The following is a 13,903-nucleotide window of genomic DNA, read 5'->3' as shown; positions in this document are numbered from 1 at the left end:
ATTAATTAATCAACACAACAATGAACCTGTCCTCTGGAGAGAGAGAGAGATACACTTGCAATATATGTAGTGGTACATCTATTATATCAAATAAGCTGATTTACTGAGGTCTACATTTCTTGCTTATGTAGGTTATGTGAGGATAGGCCCTTTCAAATAATAGACATATTCCATAAAAATTAATTTAATTCCTGTTGGTATATAAAGACATTCTATTTAACTTTCGTGAGATAAAAAAAAAAATAGAGGCCGTGACTTTTAATATGTAACTGTGTTTTAGTATATTTCTGACCTGGGTATTATTCAAGGTGTTCCTGGTAAAATTGAAATTGAATCTGTGGCTATAAGACTTCTGTTAATGAGCGAAGTAACTGCCTTATCTTCGTCTCCCACATCAGTGCTCCTCCTGCAAGCATTGCCCATGCTTTGGAGCTGGTGCAAGGAGGTTTGTTATCGGTCCCTCATAAGATCAGCCAGGAATTGAGAGCAAGTATTTAGAAGCATCTACAGCAATGTGACAGGGCAATTCTATGTTTGTTGAATCTAATAATAAAGAATTGAGTTTGTGTTTTGAATGTCTTTTGTTAATTTTATTTTTCCAGTTAATTCAATGGTAGTCTATTTTACAAAAATATCAACCCACAACAGCGTATCAATTAAGAGGGGAAAAGGGTACTTTTTGAGAATTAGAGTATTCAGAACAGCAGGGTGCCTACTGTGCCAGGTCAGGCCAACCTGGACAGGATTTCAGCTCTTCCACAAAGAGCTATGGGGACAAGTTACTTAAGCCTAATCTGCAAAGCTCACACGATGCTATCTATATCTCAGGATCCTTGGGAAAAATCCGGGAAACACTGGCTTTCCTGTCAGCGAGCGCTTGGTTTCCCCAACTGTACAATGGACATCAGAATACCTGTGTCACAAAGTTGTTGTAAGGATTAGAGCTCAGCACCTATTTGATGTCTGGCAAAAACACATAGTTGGCAGTTATTATTGAGAATTTCTTGCACATAGTAGGTACTTGAAAAATATTAGTTTTTGTTTTTTTCCTCACTTGTGTACAGGATCCTGAAAATGTTATGCCTAATGATCCTAGTCCAAACTCCCGAGTGACCTGGGGGCATCTCAGTCTGCCCACACCACATACAGACGCTGTACAGAATAATTTGGATCCTTTGAGAAACACTTTGCATACCTAGCCCATCAGTAGGGGCCCCTTGTGTACCAGTGGACGTTTCTCCTGTTATATTTTCATCTGAAAATATTCTCCTCGGGGTCGTCTCTGCATTAAATGAGATCAGACTGGCAGTGACACTGACAGTAATATCATAAGAATGCACACAATAGATAGCCATTTTAGGTAATGAGGTAAAAAGTCAAAGAGATAATTCTCTTCTTTCACAAACTCCTAAACATGATGTGCTTTTCCACGCCATCCCTCGGAAAAAAAAAAAAAATTGCTTGAGGAGGTAGTTATGATGGATAAAAAGAAGACCAAAAATGTTCTAATCATTTTTGAGTTTACAAAACACTGATTTGATTCTTACAACACCACGACAGACCCTTTATTCCCACTTCATTGACAAATGCAGGTTGAGAAACTAAATGGTTTCCCAAGCATATATTGCTGGTGAAGGCATAACTTTAATTCAAACCCATTCCTTCTAACCCTCAAATCTATGCACAGAAAATACAGGTGAAGTAGTTATGTAAGAAAAAAAGAAGAGTATTTCAAGAGAATGTCCCAGCATAATAGTTTGATGTATAAAAAACTTTAAATCATGAATATAGGCCTTTGTGAAAGAAATACAATGGCAACCAGGAATGAATATATGGATGAGATGTGGGTAGAAAAAACACAGATGTCTATCCAAAAATAAAGAAGAGTATTAGGAAAAAATGTTCAAAGGACTATAGCTGTGGTCTAAGGCATAACTAGTTTCAAAAACCCACAGACACAAATGAAAAAAAAAAAAAAAAAAAAAAGCTGACAGACATTCCTAAATGACCCCAGGCTTAGAGAGAGAGGCAGGCTTTGAGGAAGCCAGACAACCCCCAGTAGAGCCCCAGCAAGCACCTTTAGCTGCAGAACTAACTTCACCCCTTGGCCTAGTTAACCATTCCGACTCAGGGGAGATTTCCAAAAAGCAAGGGAGAGATCACACTGGCAAAGAAATTTCTCCAGCTGCTGCCAGATGCCTGCAATCTCATCAGCCCAGTATTTGATCTTTCATAAGAGGTCAGTGACCTTTACAAGGGCAATACCTCAAACATTCTCAGACATCTGGACCTTTGTGTGGATAAATTTCAGGTCCTTGCTTGAAAGGAGGTTTTACAAGTAAAGGGAAGAAGAGAGGCGGGGCACACGGCATTAAAGGGAGTAAGGAAAGAATGAACCTTCTCAACAAAAGCTAGTGGTGGTGAAGGCAGATGTTGCCTTTTTACAATTTTGCCTAAGATTAACCCTCACTCTGTGAATAATGCATCCTCTAGAATACTTGTGTAGAAGGGGTATGTGTGTATCTGCACACACATGCAATAAGTAATAGTAACACTCAAGATCATTGCTAACATGTTTTGACTTTTTACCATATGCCAAGCACTGTGCTTTATACTCATTACTGCATTTAATCTTTACAGTAAGCCAATGGGGGTGGGTATGTTACTTTTCTTATTTAATAACTGAAGAAGCAGGTTTAGAAACTGATTTTCATACAGCTAGTAAATGGTACAGTAAGAATTCAAATGAGTCAATTCAATTCCAATTTAGTTACTACATTTGTGTACTAGACTTAAGCAATAATGTTTTCATCATAACACATACACACACAGCCAATATTTTAGACCCTGCAGCCAAAAAGCCAGAAACTCCAACCATTGAGTTTTTAATCTCCTGCTTTAACACAGACCAAGTGCACAAAAATGGACTAAGAAGGAAAAAATTCAGCAACGCATCTTCTGAAAAGACGGGAAACAAGGAGGGAAGAGTGAAAATGGAAGGATATAAACTTTAAGGGTAGAGTGTTTCCCAAAAGTAGAAATGAAACATAAGCACTTTCTGTATCTCTGAAAAAAATCAAAATGTAACCTTCTAAACTTTGAAGGAATTGTTTTAGGCTTAACAAAAATATACAACTTTGATGAGGCTTTCTCCTAAATTCTGACAATACTCATATAAAATCCCTGGGCAGAAAAATGTGCACAGTATCAAGTTTTTATGGTTATTTACAATTCACCTATCTACTGCCAATTTGTCTGTCTCACAACCTTGTATATCTGTATTCTGTGCTTTTCAAACTTGAATAGGAGAGTCTTGTATATGTGAGAGTGCTGGGGGAGAGAGATAAAATAGTGCCTGGTACACAGTAGGAGCTCAATAAATGTTCTCTGAATGAGTCATTAAAGGACAAACATGGCAGCTCCATCTCAAATATCAGATTTACTCAAAGATAAGCAAGTTAAAAAATTTTTTAAATAATAAAACCGTCACGATACATAATGGAACAGAATGTAAAATGTGAGTGAATTTCTAAGCTAAAACTCAAAGCTTCGTATTAAAAATGGACTTCCTTTGGTACGTGCTTAAGGTTACTCCACCCCCACCCCCCAGACTCTTAGGGAGTCCTTGTTCTCTCCTTCCCACCATTTTTATTACTTAGCTGAAAAATTTGGACAAGTATATGCGTATGAATGTGTGTATACATGTATTTATTCTGGATCATGGACCACTGACCTTCCTATTTTAAAGGCACTTTTAAAGGGAACTTTTTGTTTAACGTCATTTTAGAGAGAAATGATGCATCCTTCCTTTTAGCTTATTAGCAGATACAACAGTGGGCACCTAAGAACCACAGTAGCTAAAGGGTAATTGCCTGCTTCCTTTTCTCCTCTCTAAAACAATCATGCTGTGATTCACATTTCATGCAATTATTTGAACCAAAAACAAAAGAAAGACATTTTATTTTCCACCGCTTTTCATTTAACAAATTAGAAAAAGAAATGCAAAAATATCATCCTTTCAAACTCTTGCCCCCAACCATGACTCTCACCGGAAAGGGTTCTGAACACCAGACAGCACTAACTAAACAAATATGGGCTCTATTGCTACTAGATAACCAGGAGGCCATTTAGTGCACTAAAGTGCAGCGGAGGTTAGCCGTGTCGAGTGTCTGAAAGAATCTGGATATGTCGATGGCAGTGCTGAGTTAGTCAAGCAGAGAAGGAAGTACATGGTAACTGGAATATTTTGAACTTATTGATCCTGAACATTTCTTTAGAAAATAAATGAGTATCACAGATTCTTCATGGACCCCAACGGACATTTAGAAATAAAAAATCTTTGTCAACTTGAGGCCAAAGTAGTTAAAGAATTTGTCTGATGGCTAAAACACTCTTGAAATGATTCCAGGTACAGCCGTGGTGCAGGCATCCATTGGGACTTTAATAATGTCTACATTTTTTTTGCTAAAATTTCAAAGAAAAAGTTATTTTATTGTTCCACTGCACCCTCTGTTAACTTTTGATCCAACCTGGTAAGATATATCCATAGGATGGTGATAGAACATAAAACAAAATAAACTAGGGTTACACTCCAGGGTAAGATGGTGAGTGTTAAGGCTCTAACTCCAGTAAAGGAGAGGCTTTGTAAAATTTATTTCACTGTACGGAATGCAGGCACTAGCTGAGGAATATTTAGATTTATTCATAAAGTATGCTATGACATCATCACAATAATCTAACACATCTCAGCAATTTGGTTTTCCCACCTTAAACGTGTATTACATTTATCGCTCCTAGGTGATTCTTGTATAGCTCTCTTAAGCATCCTAAAAACATATTCAGTATGAATGCAAACTGATATTATTCATCCCAATTTCACCATTTGCATGGAAATACCCCTGAGGAGAAAATTCCACAACCCCCTGCTACTCACGGGGAAAGGCTAACGCCTTTTTACTCACTCTTTCTGCTCCCTCATCGCAAGAAGGTGAGAAAATGGCATCTGACATGGCAGGGTGACAGGTCGAAAGGTCAAGGATCAATACAGTGATGTGCTTTAGGATGGTCGCTTGATTAAGTGAGCTTCATAAAATATTTAAGGAGGTTTATACTTACCACTTAGGAAATAGTAATCAAGTTAACAGAACACATCAATTCTCAACATCTCCTTTTAATGTAAGCAAACACTAGCATGTAAAATGTACTGTTTGAGGAACTCCACAAATACCTACATTTAATAGGAATTTTCACCCCGCATATTCAGTTTCTGCTGACCCAGAAATTATTATTAAAACTACTTGGAATTCTCCCACTGCATCATATTTAGGCAATGGTAGGAAGTAGCCCAATAACATGCTGGGTAGAAGAAGACACACATTTAGGTTGACAAAATCCACCACAGTTAATCCTCAAAAGTGAAATTTCTGCATCCTATAATCAAGAGTTGCTGGGCATTTGATTAAATACCCCAGGCATTTGGTCCCCAACCTATTTTCATTTCCCCCGCAACAGGCAAACAAGAGAAATTAGACCAAGAACCTGAAGAAACAAAGTGTGTACTTTAATACAGAAATGCTTTTACCTGCCATGCCTGCTGTGATCGAAATGGGCTGGGTTTTCAAATGTTAGTCAGCGTAACTCCCAGTTGGTGGCACTGGGAAAATGTAGCCATGCAGTCTTGCTGCTCTGTTTCTGTTCTTTAACTGTCAACTGGAATACAATAGAGAGTCAAAAGGAAACAAAAGAGAGACAGACCCAGAAAGAACCTGAAGGGTGACAACAAAGCATGCAAAGAAAACGATAACGAGTCAGACATTATGCTGGCCATATATGGCAACCCAGACTATTTTCACACTGAAGATAATTATGCTTCAATTAATTGTCACTTTTCCCCTCAGAAATTCACGATATTTTACAGACCACAAATTATCTAGTAGATATTCATCTTTGTAACGTTTTAGGAAAAATCATATGATGTGCTTAACCCAAAGAGAGAACAGCTACTATCATGTTACTAAGATGTGGATGAGATATATTTTACATATTGTGGGAGATTTTGGTATAAACATAAACAATGTTGAAAACAATAGTATTTTTGGACTACAAAGACAGCACCTGATCACTGTGATGGATTATAGTGTATGTACCAAATAAAGAGGGCTAGATATTTAAGTATCTTCATATTGTATCTACAGGCCCTAGAACATTCCATAAATACAGCTCTTCCATTATCTCTTCATCGTCTTTTGTAATTTTTCTTTCTCATGTAGATGTTATATTTTCACAACAGTAAACACAAGGCTGCCACTTACCACAAAATCTTTATTTCTCATTTTAACTTCAGAACACTTCAAAGTATGCCATTGTTTTCGGTTTGCTCACATTTAAGAATTCACATGTCAAAAGTTAAACCTCATCAAAAGTTAGAGAATAGTATGCCTTTCCCCCCCATAAAAATCATAATGTGCATAATTTATCTTTTATTTAAATATGTTACATGCTTAATGAGTCATGCTTATCTAAGCTGCAACGGATGAAAAATAGTAAAATAATGTCATTAATACATAAAAGACATTAAGTAGCTTGGCTTTAAATGTCTCAAATTGGTCACAGTTTAGACAATGTATCTGAAGCTTTATATTATACGTTTGTGGGTCAAATTAATAAATGAAAACTTTCTTGGGGCTGGGAAATTGATAAATAAAATCAAATATAATCTAATCTACAGGACATGATAAAATCTTACCTCATCAGATGGAACATCCAGAATGTTGTATTTTTCATGTTATTTTATTAATAATACAGTATCAGACTTCTAATAGCCTTTCTTATTGAACTTTGTCCTTCACAATAATCAGTCAGGATATTAACAGGATGATCTAAAGTTAGAGTGCAAATTGTAAACAATTGTTGTCGTTGGTTTGGCCAATCTGAAAATTTAGGAAAAAAGAATAAGAATTTTCCATTGGCCAGCAAAAAAAAAACAAATTAATATTAAGGCATTTCTATGTTACCATGAACTTGCTAGCACTTTATATTTTAACTTTCTTATAATCAATTTTTGATCCCACAAAATATTAAAACTCAAATTATATTTACACCAGATATAGCAAAATGGTAATTTGGTAATTTTCTACATTGAGACCTGAATTATCTTCCTTGATTATATACTTGGTCAAATTCATTATAAAAATGACCAATTTACCATCTCACTTCACATGAAGAAGACAACACTGCAGAATGTGGGTCCCAGGGTAGAACAACCAAATGTTACCTGGGGACTGATGAATGTGCCAGAGCGTGGGTGAGTAACTTAAATTGTTCCAATTATTCTTTTGCTTACAAAACGATTCCTATACTCCCCATTATGAGTTCCAAAAACATACACTTGGAAGTAAGAACCATTAGCATACGTCATTTTATACTGCCAGACACCAACTCACAATAAATCTTTTACCTTGTAGAGAGATGGAACATCAGAGGGCTCATAATAGAATGAGTGATGCATAAAATGTTCTTCAGTTTACTTCCCCTGGGATTTATACTTCCAAACCTAGGAACACCGTCTGCCTGCATGGACGGAATGCTAAGCAATGCAGCAAAACAACCAATGCATTATGTATAGCTTTTTCACTTTGCAAAATCTAGAAGAAACTGCAAAATAAGTAAACAAATAAGCAAGTATATGTCTAACTATTCTGGCACAAGTTAGCTGGAAAAATACACTGTTTAAATAAGGAATATTAGAGATGGGCTCATATTTTTAAGTATGATTATGAAAGTAATGCTTTTTCTTAGAAGGTGAAGAACTACTGCATTCTTGGTTATAAGTTTAAGAGACTGTTTTATATTGTATAACACAAGTATTCCACAAGGAAATCACTAGATCTGAATTACAAGTAAAAGGTTGGTCAAATAGTCCTTTTTTTTTCCCAAAAGTACCCAAAGGAATAAAGAAAAGAAATGAATCCAAGAGAAATACATGAGAAAAATTTATATGCTCAAATTCTCATTCAATTTCATTTATTTTCTTGAAAAAATTGTCACTAATTTTTTAAAGGCATAGTTTTAAATCAAAATTGTTTCCAAACCTAAATTTAGCCTCCATTCCTTGTGTCATATTTCTTCAGGCATGAGAAGGAAAATCAATGCCCCTACTCACCTTTAGAAGAATTTCACTGCCAAGTCTCCATAGTGCTATGGAATCCAGTAACCCGTGGCTCAGTATTGATGTTTCTATGACACCTGTAGAAACAGCCTCTCCTTCCTTTCTAATAAAATATAGCAACAAAAATCGTGTAGTTTCTGAATGAATTAAACAGAGGCTATTAAACACAACTTCATCCTGTAAGGAAATGTGGTTACATTTCCTAAAAAAGAGATACTTTTGCCCGATTTTCCTGAGCCATTTAACAAATTTTTAAAAGTAATGTGAACATGTATTTTTAAAGATAATTTGAATGTAGTTCTCTTTAGTACCTTGCAGCTAACTCATATATTACAGGTAGCATTTTTTTTTTAAGGAAATTGACAAATGGTAAATAAAGCCTATGAAACTTCGATTCCCAATTTAAAAATATCTCAAAACCGTTTTTGACTATGAAAAAACACAATCATGCCTTTAAAGTCTAAAGTTTTGAAGAAATAGAGGACTTTTCGAGACAGTGGAGTAGAGTATATCAAATCCTAGGAGAGAGGGTAGGTTAACCTTTGGGTGTATTTTATTACATTCAAAGAGTTGGGAGAACCCGCAAAAGCCACCGACCTTCCACCTTTCCTTTGACAAATACAAGTGCAAACAAAAAATAAATAAATAAAAAAGAAGAAGAAGAAAGAAGTCATGTTTCCAGCATTCTTCACACACCTGATTTAAACCTGAAACATATTTGTTTCACCCTGGGCAGATTTCTTTGGGCATGTCTGAATTTATTCCCTGCAGCCATTCTGCACTGAGTGGAGTAACTATAGTTGGCAACCCACTCCATCACTCACTTCATCAGCCTGAGAATCTGCAAAATAAAAAAAGCAGTGTTAAAAAGATTCCTTTTACATTTGCTTCTCCTGGTAGAATCCTAGAGAAGAAAACACAAAGCAGATTGTTTCCTATAACATATGTGACATCTTGGTTAAAAGTGACAAGGCCATGTTGCACTCTGACAGGTTTAGTGTTAAGACCTGACAGATATAAACCTGCAAGAACAACCTCCCTGCCACAGATATTTAAGCTCATGGCAAAACTTTGATTTGATAGTCCCTTGATTAGCTTGTGCAACAGAGTGCTACTGTCTTTCAAGTTCATTATAAATCATGCTGTTCTTCACATTACTGTCAATTTAAGCTCTCGTTTCACTAAAAGGCAGGCATTTTAACCGCTCATCAAACCTGTGCACATTTTTGAGTTAAAGATTTGGATCAATCCAAACTCCAGCTCTCAAGGGAGACGTTCCATTGTTTATCAGGCCATGTCTACACTGGCTGAGCAAAGCGCTCTGTTCAGAAGGAGAAGCGCCTTTGGCAGCTAGAGTCCACATAGCTGACCCATGGATGCTCGGGCAGGCTGTCTTCACCTAATCACACAATGAAATAACTAGGCATTTGATGAAAATGACCCATGACGACCAAAACACATGGCGTGATTGTTGTTGTTCTAATTTATTTACATGGTAGTCATTTAGAACGTAATTCAAAGAACCTATTAAAAATAATAAGACTGCTTACATTTTACAGGCAATGATGAATATGGGTATCAAAATAGCTGATAACTCAACATTTGTTTAACCCAAGTCATTATTTTTTTCTAAACAAGACGGTGGTGGCACAATTTTAAAGCGCAATATTCTTTCCTAACTTGTCTAAGTTAAGCTTACACCTCTGATCTTATATTTATGAGAGAAAAATTCTCAGAGTTCAAATAACTGAAAAGATGATTTGGATCTCACCAAAACATCGGTCAAAATGATAATTGATATTTTGGAGGAAATATTTACACTCTTCCCACTTGTACAATTAAGATTTAGTAACACTGTGGGTGCATCTATTCTGGGGACAGTACGATGCCCTCAAATCATCCTGAGCATTGAGATCCTTTTGCCAAATTTTATAATAAAGAGTTTAGCAAAAATGTTCTCCTAAGAGGTATGAAATTATAGGCTTCCCCCTTCTTCCACCCAAACGTACTCATACTGTGAAATAATAGATACAACACTAATCACCTTTGGAATTTTGCCAGGCTTCCTCTATCTATGAGCTGGCAGAATTGGACCAAATTTCCATGAAGGAAGAAAGCTTCTCTCACCCCCATGGATACCCTCAGAGGGTATCACAGAGCACTCATTCCAACTATTTGAAGAAAGCAGGGGTGAAGACTTAAATGTGTCAGAGTCTATCAGAATTGTGCTTTACGTGCTACACTTTACCAATCTCACCCCTAAATAAATTTGCTACGTTCAACTCCAAAAACCCCAGTTTCCCTAATCACTTGGACTTTGCAGTCTGGATTATCTCCCATTTTTTTGCCACTTCCACCTTCAGATTTTCAGGATAGTGGTCAGTCTGCTTCTATTGAACAAGGGTTCAATTTAGATGCTAAATTTTCTTTTGCTAGGAGCAAAATTCCACCTTCAGACTGAGTCACGGCAATACATTAGTTGAATAACTTTTAAATTACCACTAGAACTCTAAAACTGAAATAAATCTAGGTGACCAAAGAATTGCTCTGTTTAGCAAAGTCCAACGAAAATAAACCTCATCTATTATTTTCCTCTTCCTTTACGAGGCCCTAAGAATGTCTACATATAAAACCACTGTCTATTTTTGCCACATAATGTTTGAGCACCTCACGATGACGATGATGACGACGATGAGACAGCAAATACCCTTATGGTCCTTACTATGTGCTGTTCTCAATGCTTTATGTGCGTGACCTCATTCAATCCCCATGACAACCCTATTAGGTAAATACTATTATTTCTCTTTTACAGATAAGGAAATAGAGCCACAGAGGCAGCAAAGAACTTGCCCCAGATCACACGGTGAGAAAGTGGTAGAGCTAGGATTTGAATTCAGGCAGTTTAGCGCCGGAGTCTATCCTTTCACATTGCTTCTCTTCCTCTTCCCCGGCTATAACAACCAAACTGATGCCATCAGGAATGGAGATTTACATTGGCTCTTTCTTTCCTATATAAGTAGAATTAATATACCTGGAACTAAAATTTTACTCTATGAACTATTCTGGCCCTTGCGCTCATATTTTTCTGCTACTTACAGGCATCTTCGTCCAGAGTAAGCCAGCATCTCCATCTTTCAGAATAAGTTAGATGCACTCAGAAGCAAAATGGATTCTCGCTGATGATCATTGCAAGATACCATTTCATCTTTAAAACTTAAATTCTCAAAGATATTCACTGAATATGGAAAATATCAAATCAGACAGGAACTGCAAGAATAAAAATGATTAAATAGGGCCTCTGAGTAGAGCACGTACGTCACTGTTGACTCATAGAACCAGGCCTCCTGACGTCAAATCCTGACACGACCTTTTGCAAACTGGGCCAGTTAGTTTATCTCTGTGACTTAGTTTCCTCATCTATAAAATAGGAATAAAAATAGTACGACCACATAGGGTTGTGAGGATCAAATACACAAATCCATTTAAAGTGCTTAACCTAGTGCCTGGCACATAGTGAGCACTCAACAAATATATATGCTTTTGTTATTATTACGTGCAGTTTCTATAAGACTCGCCTCCAGCTGCAACTAAGCACTAACAATCAAAATGTTGCCATTTTGGTATGAAAATATTAATAGAGTTTAGGAAAATTGGTTGTGGTCACAGGAAAATCTTTCAGTCCAGGGAAAATGTGGCTTTAAAAATTCACTGTGACAATGTCACCACATATAATTTCATCCCCCTTTATTTTGCAAGCACACAGGCAAATCACAGAATATGTCAGAACTACCTAAAACATCATCAGAGCGTACAATGTTGTCAGACATTCCCCTCAAGAGCCAGGAGTAGATTTTTCTATAAGGTTAGATTTAAAGCAACACAAAAGGATTGCTTGCTTAATTGCTTTTTTTTTTAAATATCATAATCCAGATGTCTGCACAGAGTTACTGAAGTGAAATTGACCTGGACGGCAGGGATGCAATTTTAACAACTGTGCAATTCAACTGTAGTAAAACTGTCCATGCATTCAGCTTATCTGTTTTTTTCCTTTGCTCCCTTCCCTTCTCTATTTTCTAAAAGCTTAGGCTTATGTTTAAGTGCCAACTCTTTCAGGCCACATGGGTGACTTAGAAATGGCTGCTTAGGAATCTGAAATAGAAATTTCCATCGCAAAAAGAAAGTAATGCAAGTACTAAAAGAAAATTACTCGCTGAATGCCCACTTTGCACTGAGCTATTTGGTAAGTGTTATATAAAGAGAAAGAAACATATTGAAACCGTCTTTCCTTTCCATTTGAAAATGGACACACGATTATGAGACCGAGGAGTCTAGAAGCCCAGCAGGAGAACTACGAAGAAGCTATTCGAGACAAAGCTCACACTTTTGCCTGGATAGTCCCAGGATGCACTGAACTGCCTTTTTGTGGTCCAGGGGCCATGGGACTTAAGAACCACCTTGTCCCCAAAGCATCTGGCACTGAGTAGGGGAATCTTTGCCTCATTCCCAGTGCCTCGAGGGGGCATATTCTTTGGCAATCCTGAGGGTAAGGAAGCTTTGATATATAAAGTAGCACCTTAATCAAGAATTAAAATTTTGAATAGAAGGGTCAGCATGTAGCCTCATTTGGTATAAAGAGAACAGACAGAAAATGGAACGGTGAGACAAAGCGCACAATCCTACATCTGTACCTGTGAAAGCTCACCACTGTCAACATTCAGAAGGCACAACTTACAAACTCACAGACCAGCAGACTGCCATTTTGGAATAAGCTTTTAGCAATAATCAGCCTCGGCTTCTCTAGATGAGCATGGTACATTCCAGAAATACTCATCTGCCTCAAGTATCATCGAATGAGGGGCGGTTCTAGGATTAGAACTCATGGAGGTAGAAGAAATTAGTTGATGTGTTAGAAAAGAAATACATTTCCTGATAGCAACTGAATTATTAGGAGGAAAATGGAAGGGCAAGAAAACACACAGACTTCTACTGGCAAGCGAATGTCAACATCATCAACTGGGAATTACCTACCCAGACGATAAGAGTCATGAAGAGGAGATGCTGTACGGGTTCTCACGGCCCCTGTTCAACCAAGATGTGGAGAACAGGGGTCGTGAGAACCTAGAAAGCGTATCTGGTTTCTTACTTGAGATGATGAGCCATTGTAGCAAAAGAAATGGGCCGTTTCATCAACGTTGTGGGAAAGTTAGCCCATGCGCAGGCTTTCTACCTGCAAGTACCGTTAAGTCCACTGAGCACAGTGCCAGGCACAAAACTGTCCTGACAAGCAATATTCTTATTTTCTTGTGGCAGTCTTATTTTTTCTCATTGCCACATGTTTGCGTCTCACTTAAGGCTGTTTACATCCTTTAACCTGAGTGATTTAAAAAAGAATTATACTTATTTCGTATCCTATATAAGTGCCAACAAATGCCTTTGGCTCCTCAATACCAAATAATCTCCAAACACCAAATGGAAAGTAAAAAAAAAAAAAAAAGAAAGAAAAAGAAAAAGATCAGATGTATGAGTGGTCCTCACTGGCCACTCCGCAGACCTTCTGTCATTTGTCATTATCCTTCCTTTATAATTCCCCTCACAAATTCAACCCAGGTGACTTGGTTCTTAACAAAAAGAATGTGAATTAATTCTGATCATAAATTTTAATGAGGCAACACTTCAGATACTCTCAGATGCTCCAAATGCAAAATTTATTTTCTTCTGTGGTGAAACTGGAAATGC

The 13,903-nt window shown here is 37.1% G+C and overlaps 2 long non-coding RNA genes across 2 annotated transcripts in view; both read right to left on the bottom strand.

Annotated features, from left to right (window-relative positions):
* The window catches only part of LOC109447596 (uncharacterized), a 64,514-nt gene extending 56,244 nt beyond the window's left edge, over positions 1 to 8,270 (bottom strand). The window contains exons 1-4 of the long non-coding RNA XR_002137390.2: positions 8,162 to 8,270; positions 7,457 to 7,569; positions 6,746 to 6,929; positions 5,582 to 5,709 (exon numbers count right to left, since the gene is read on the bottom strand). This is a non-coding gene — a long non-coding RNA (uncharacterized LOC109447596). The remainder of the gene's footprint in view (positions 1 to 5,581; positions 5,710 to 6,745; positions 6,930 to 7,456; positions 7,570 to 8,161) is intronic.
* Positions 8,271 to 8,863: 593 nt separating this feature from the next.
* LOC141570154 (uncharacterized) overlaps positions 8,864 to 13,903 on the bottom strand; it is a 28,407-nt gene continuing 23,367 nt past the window's right edge. Inside the window, exon 3 of the long non-coding RNA XR_012494066.1 lies at positions 8,864 to 9,008. This is a non-coding gene — a long non-coding RNA (uncharacterized LOC141570154). The remainder of the gene's footprint in view (positions 9,009 to 13,903) is intronic.

The sequence above is a fragment of the Rhinolophus sinicus genome, linkage group LG02 (genome assembly GCF_036562045.2).
Source record: "Rhinolophus sinicus isolate RSC01 linkage group LG02, ASM3656204v1, whole genome shotgun sequence".
Lineage (NCBI taxonomy): Eukaryota > Metazoa > Chordata > Mammalia > Chiroptera > Rhinolophidae > Rhinolophus > Rhinolophus sinicus.
Note: the sequence above shows the minus strand (reverse complement) of the source record. Positions and strands in the feature narration are given on the sequence as shown.